We start from the raw sequence: 6,105 nt of genomic DNA on the forward strand, positions 1-6,105 counted from the left end.
TGTCAGAAGAATGGCAGAAAGGAGGGCAGGTGAGAGAAGGAACAGACCAGGACAGGGGTTAGCATCAGTCAAACTTGGCTTCTAATCTCAAGTCCTAATGCCTATCCAATATGTGGGTTCTAGAAGGCACACTTACAGCAACAAGATACTTGACAAAAAGGGGTTTCAAAAGTAGGGTTTGCGTCAGTCCACACAACCCAAAGTCCAAATGCAAGAGAGTTCCGAGAGGTTCTGGACCCCAACAGATCAGCAGCTGGATGAAAGCTAGCAGCAGCACACGCCTTGTACAATTCAAATCTTTATTAAATAACGTGTGAGAGATGCTACCTGTGAAATTATGCTGTGCAGATACTCTCAGCAGGAAGTCTTGCAGGTAGATCTCATTTTTAAAGTTCACAAGTGCATCCTAACAACATTAAAGGTATAAACACCACCCTGGGTGAGTTCTTGACCATTTCTCAGGGGCCATGCTGTTGCACGAGTCCCCTCATTCAGCACTCATCACTTTGTGCCACATCTTTCCCCAGACTCCTGTTCCCCTTTTCACAACCAAGGATAGCCACATTCCCTTTGTTATGGAGAAGCATCCTTTCCCTAAAAATTCCAAAATGACAACTACTTTTGTCCTTCACACATATTGACCATCCATTTTAGATTACTCCATCGCAATCAAATGAATGACAAATCAAGTTGGATTTTGATTTCAGCCACAGCAGAAGGAGAAAGAGGGAAGGGACACCGAGTTGGGGGGCCTGGTCATTTCCAAGTAGGCAGGCTACCATGGAGCAACACTCTCACACTCAAGTAGAGAATGATTATCTCAGAGATCCCTCAGGTCCACTCCAGGTAGGTCTGGCGTGAAGATTTTGGATCTCCCACAAGTCCCCCCCCCCCAGGGGATGGTGACACTACTAGTGCAGGACCCATGGGTGACCCTGCAGGGTGACCCTGAGTGAAGTATCTCAGTCACAAAAGGACAAATACTGCATAACATCACAGTTATAAAACAGGACTGAGCTGGCTGGGGGTTGGGAGGAAAACTAAGAAAAGAGAGGATAAATAATGAACACTGCATTGGAACAGATGAAGGAAAGAGCTGTATAAAAGGAGCATATTAGTTATTATATGTACAATAGCCCAGAACAAGAGGTACATTGCATAGAGGACCAGAGTGGGGGGTGGGGGAGGTAATTGTGCAACAATGAATGAATTTTTTAAAATTAATTTTAATTTAAGTTTACAGAGACTTAGGGTTTCCATTCATTCATTGTTGCACTTTTCTCCCTGCTCACACCCTCCCCCCGATTTTGTACTTCTCTTTGAAAAGTAAAAGAAAAATTCTTTCATTGCTATACAATCCCTCCCCCCCCCCAAGTCCTCTCCACTGTGCAACCTTCGTTCTGGACCCCTGCCATGACAATAACACCTAATCATATATCCCTTTTAAACAGCAGAACGAATATTTTTTTTTAGAACGAATATTTTTTAAAAAAGTAAACTGGGTGAAGGGGAAGGGAGGGAGAGGGGGGTGAAATGTGCAACAAAGAATGGATGAAAATGAAACTTTTCTGTAAACTTCCATTAAATTCATAATTAATTCTATTTAAAAAGAAAAAAAGAAGAGAGACACTGCGATCTAAGTGATGTGTGAGCTGTCGGTGACATTAGTTATCCCCATAACTCTCACTTGTGAAAACAGGCTCGGTGCCCCTCGAAGGACACTGGGCAGCAGTAACCGGCTGTCTCCAATTTATGGTGACCACATGTGTATTAAAGTACAAATGTGCTCCCCGAGGTTATCAGTGGCTGATATGCTGAAAGCAGAGCACAAGGCCTTTCTTCAGCAGTTTCTCTGGGTGTACTTGATCTTCGAACCTATTGGTTAGCAGTCAAGCACACTAACTATATGCATCCCATTGCTCTGGACAGCAAAGCAGTCCTAGAAAAGGCAATTATGCAGAACTGTTTCCAACTGTTTCTAGCCCACAGAGCACGAGCCTGGAAGACTTCATTTGATGGATGGGATGGCCTGGGGTTTCTAACACTGTAACGTTTCGGGACACAGACAGCCTCACCTTTCTTTTAAGGAGCAGCTGGTGAGTGAAGCCACTGACCAACATTTACTGCTTGTTGCCCTGTGAAATTCTGCCACTGTGCAGCACTCAGGAGCAAAAATTTTGAAAAATACTACATAACTTGGGAGAGAATGGAAAGCATTATGCTGACTAAACTCAACCTTGTAAGGACAAATACAGCAAAAGACCATTATTGTAAAAATATAAGGAAAACTAGCAACACATGGGTGGGGGTCCAAGGGAGGACGGGGTGAGCAGAGGGGGGAGGATGCGGAGGGGATGAAACCACAGGGCTGCACAGATTGGTGGGTGGATGGCGGGAGGAAGCAAATGGGAAGGATCCAGGTGAAAAGACACAGTAGTGATGGGCAAGTTTCAATAGTGATTTATTTTATAAAACATAATACGGAGCTCTGGTGGCCTAGTGGCAAGAAGCTGCACTGCAATCCCAGAGGCACACAGTTCAAATCCACCAGATGTTCTTCTGGAGAAGAAAGGGCAATCTCTTCCTGTACCAGTCAGATCCAATTTGACAGCACATGCACAAAAAATAATAAAATAAAATTTAAAAAAACACTATAATGCAGTAAATGATTATATGAAACACAGTATGAATGAAGAATAGTGTGAAACACAATGTATATGAACTTTGTGAGCAAACCAATATAAAATTTAAAAAAAAATATATTGCTTCATCAAAAATAAAAAACAAACCAATCACTATTTGGTTTGCAGCCCAACACTTAACTAACTGTACTACCAGGGCCCCTGTATCCTTTTCTCTTAGGCCCACTAAGTCCAGTGTAACAGAGACCTCAAGAATTTAAGGCTCCTTGCCTCTCTGCCAAAGGACAATTCTGCTGGCATGGGTCCCATTGCGAAATCTGAGCGCGGGGCCCAGACAAACTGGCGAGACTAGCCTGCTGTCAACTGATGTGCCCACAATGGACCAACAAGCTGGGTTAGAAATTTTTTTTGTCATCTGATGCAAGGACATTTTCCAAAACAATATTTTAATTTGCATACCAAGCCAAATTCCCTCTCGGAGGAGGGATGGAGCGCATTCCATTGTGTAAGACAATACTCATTCCCACGCGGTGATGTCAGCGCTCGGCAAACAACGTCCGGCTCAGTTTCTTTCTCTTGCCATTAAAGCTCCAATGCTAAAAAATTTAACCACTTCAGAATCAAGCAAGATGCTGGGAATCTTTGTTACCATTTTTGCAAAACCAGAAGAGACAAAGTTGTCACCAACTATCTCGCATGCAATTATTTCACGCCTTTCTCTTTTTAGTATGAATAAGATTTCTGAACTACATCTTCTCCTCCAGGACTTTCAGCTTGGAGAAGACTGATCTGGACAGTTTGGGTCATTCTTTTTTTTTTTTTTTCTTTTTGCCAGTTTTTAAAGTGCTGGGAGCAGGCCGAGTGTTCGAGTCCTGCTGAAATGAAAGGAGGCATTTCAGGGTTGTGACATTGAACCCTGGTAGGAATGTGGAAGTTAATGGGAAACATGCCGGGCATTTTGCTAGCTAGAGGAATACTCCTGGGCACAGGGAAAGGTAAAGGACTAAACGCACTCTGACACCTAAACGATGTAAAATAGCAGAACGTAGTGCAGCACAGCAGGAGATTTTTGGCAAGGAAGGGTCTTCAGGATTACTGGAAAATGCACCGAGTTGAAAAATGAAATCACAATGCCAACAACTGGTTTTTTCAAAAAACAAACCAAAAAATCACTATCCATTTATCAAGTCACCTCTTATCTACCTATTTATTTGTCATCTACCTTTTTTTTCTTTTCCGTTTTTAATGAAGTGTGTATAATATTTTACTCCTGCATCTTCTCAATTGCTTCTTCCTTCTATTTGCCCTTTTCCTTTCCAACTTGGTGAGATCTGACTTTCTGTTCAAGGTTCTTTTTTCTGCCTTTGTCCAGTTTTAGCTTTGTGCTAACCACTTTGCTGGGGTGGATGCCCACATAGACCGTTGTGCTGTTAGCTTCCTCTCGCTGCACCTGTTCAGTGCAGATGACATATTTTCTTCCTGTAAACCTGGACAACTTGGCCAATTTGCTGACCTTGATAGTGCCCTCATACAACCTGAACTTCATCATCCTTTTGGATGGGCATGGATCACACAGTGTATTTCTGCCTCAGCTCCTTGGGCAAAGGAGACATAATCTTCCTTCAAACGTGAGACAGTGCAATGAAATGACATTTCTGGGTCTTGCCCCAGTCAGAAGTCACGAAAGGACTGAACTTCCTTTTTGCTGCTGCTGCTTTGGTGATGTCCACAGGAGGCCAAAGAGCTTCATCTATCTTTTTAAAGAGCCCTGGAGGCACGATGAGTGGCTTAGAGTACTGGGCAGCTAACCAGCAGGACGCAGGTCAAGTCCACCAGCCGCTGGCTGGGAGAATGAGGTGGCGGGCTGGACAGTTCTCTGCCGTGTACTCAACCACACTGGGTCTGTGCTGTTTCGCTTTTAAACAATCACCTACCATTACCAGTCTTTTATCATCTCTGTATCTTGCTGTCTTTGATCTATCTGCATATATACCCAGAAGCCTAGTAGCTGAAGGGAAAACTGGATTGCCACTGGAAATAGTTGAGTACTTCTTACGTAAAAGTTTTTCTTTTTAAAAAAATTAAATTCCCCTTTAGGAATTTTTTTTTATAGTACACTTTTTTTTGGTTGTTTTTATTCCTGTTTTTCTTTAAAGTCCACTGATCATCACAAAACCTCAGAAAATGCAACTAAGGAGAAAACAAATGTCCAACTGAGACCTAAGAACCCAGAGCTATGAGGGAGACGAGGCACTGGGCCACGGGGTGTGCAAGAGCCAAAGGGCACCCCGGGCTTGGCCAAGGTGGGGGCACAGGAGGAACGGCCAGTGGGCATTGTGTTAGCCGCTGCCCGATGAGGGTGTTGAGCAGGTTGGCTTCCTTCAGCGTCTGATTCGCATTGGCCAGCTTTGTTGAGGAAGGTAGTCATGAGGACAAAGCTGGTGGAAACCATGGCTGGGGGGCGTCCACAATGGAAAGCCGGCCATGGCTGATCCTGGGGCTGTGGTTGAACCTCTCCACCAGCCTCTCAGCCTCCCCGCGTCGGAGAGCCATATCTGGATGTCTGGTGGCCTCTGACTCATGGACTGTGATGGAGGATGTGGCTTTGGCTTCGTTTTCTGCCTGTTGGGCTGGAGAGCTGGTATTCACCAGCTGACTGGGGGGCAGTGCTGCCTAGTTCCTGAGCCTCGCCAGCGAAGGCTTTGAGGGCTTCATGAAGTCCTCATCCCGATGTTCCTCCATGGCCAAGTTCAGCGGCCCACCGTGAGCTAGCCTCCGCAGCTCTGCTGGCACCTCCCTTCTGCAGAGAGCCGAGACAGACACTGGAGACCCCAGACACTGGAGACCCCAGACACTGGAGACTCCAGACACTGGGCACTGCATGGGTGTTGGCAGCTTCTGCGCTCGCCCCTGTCCAGGCGACTCCACTCTTCCAGAGCCCCAAAAGCACACGCACATTCTGGCTCCAACACCGCCTCCTCTCTCCTGCCTCCTATGCGGACTTCCTCTGGTGCTGCCCAAGGCAGTAGGCACTCCTGCAAATGGTCTGGGACGCTTGCTCATCCCTCCGCAGTGCGGCTCCAGGCTCCCGGGCCCCTTTAAAGAAATCACCCACCAGCCAGTTGGGCCTGTTCTTCCTGGGAGGTGCACTTCTTTCCAAGCATTCAGCATGACGCTATCATCACTGGGGGCTGTGCCTCCGGACACTGAACTGGGGGTTGCCTGCAAAATGGTCACAATGTCTTAGTCCCCTCCATCCTCATCAAAGCCGCCTAGGGCGGTCCACAGCTACCGGCCAGCCGACTTGAGACAGAAGCGGGCTCAGCCCTCCTCGGTGCCCATCACCTCCAAGACTCCCGCAGCGTGACCTGTCGCTCCGCCGCCATCTGTGTCCCGTGCCCCTTGAGGTCTTTCTTAATTTTGTAACTTTCTCTTTTTTATTAATTTTTGTACAATTAATTAT

The 6,105-nt window shown here is 46.1% G+C and overlaps 1 pseudogene; it reads right to left on the reverse strand.

Annotated features, from left to right (window-relative positions):
* Nucleotides 1–4,862: 4,862 nt before the first annotated feature.
* Nucleotides 4,863–5,705, reverse strand: LOC102850193 (annotated as a pseudogene).
* Between the last annotated feature and the right edge of the window lie 400 nt (nt 5,706–6,105).

Source organism: Elephantulus edwardii, unplaced genomic scaffold, assembly GCF_000299155.1.
Source record: "Elephantulus edwardii isolate Elephantulus edwardi_28Jun2011 unplaced genomic scaffold, EleEdw1.0 scaffold00115, whole genome shotgun sequence".
Taxonomy (NCBI): Eukaryota; Metazoa; Chordata; class Mammalia; order Macroscelidea; family Macroscelididae; genus Elephantulus; species Elephantulus edwardii.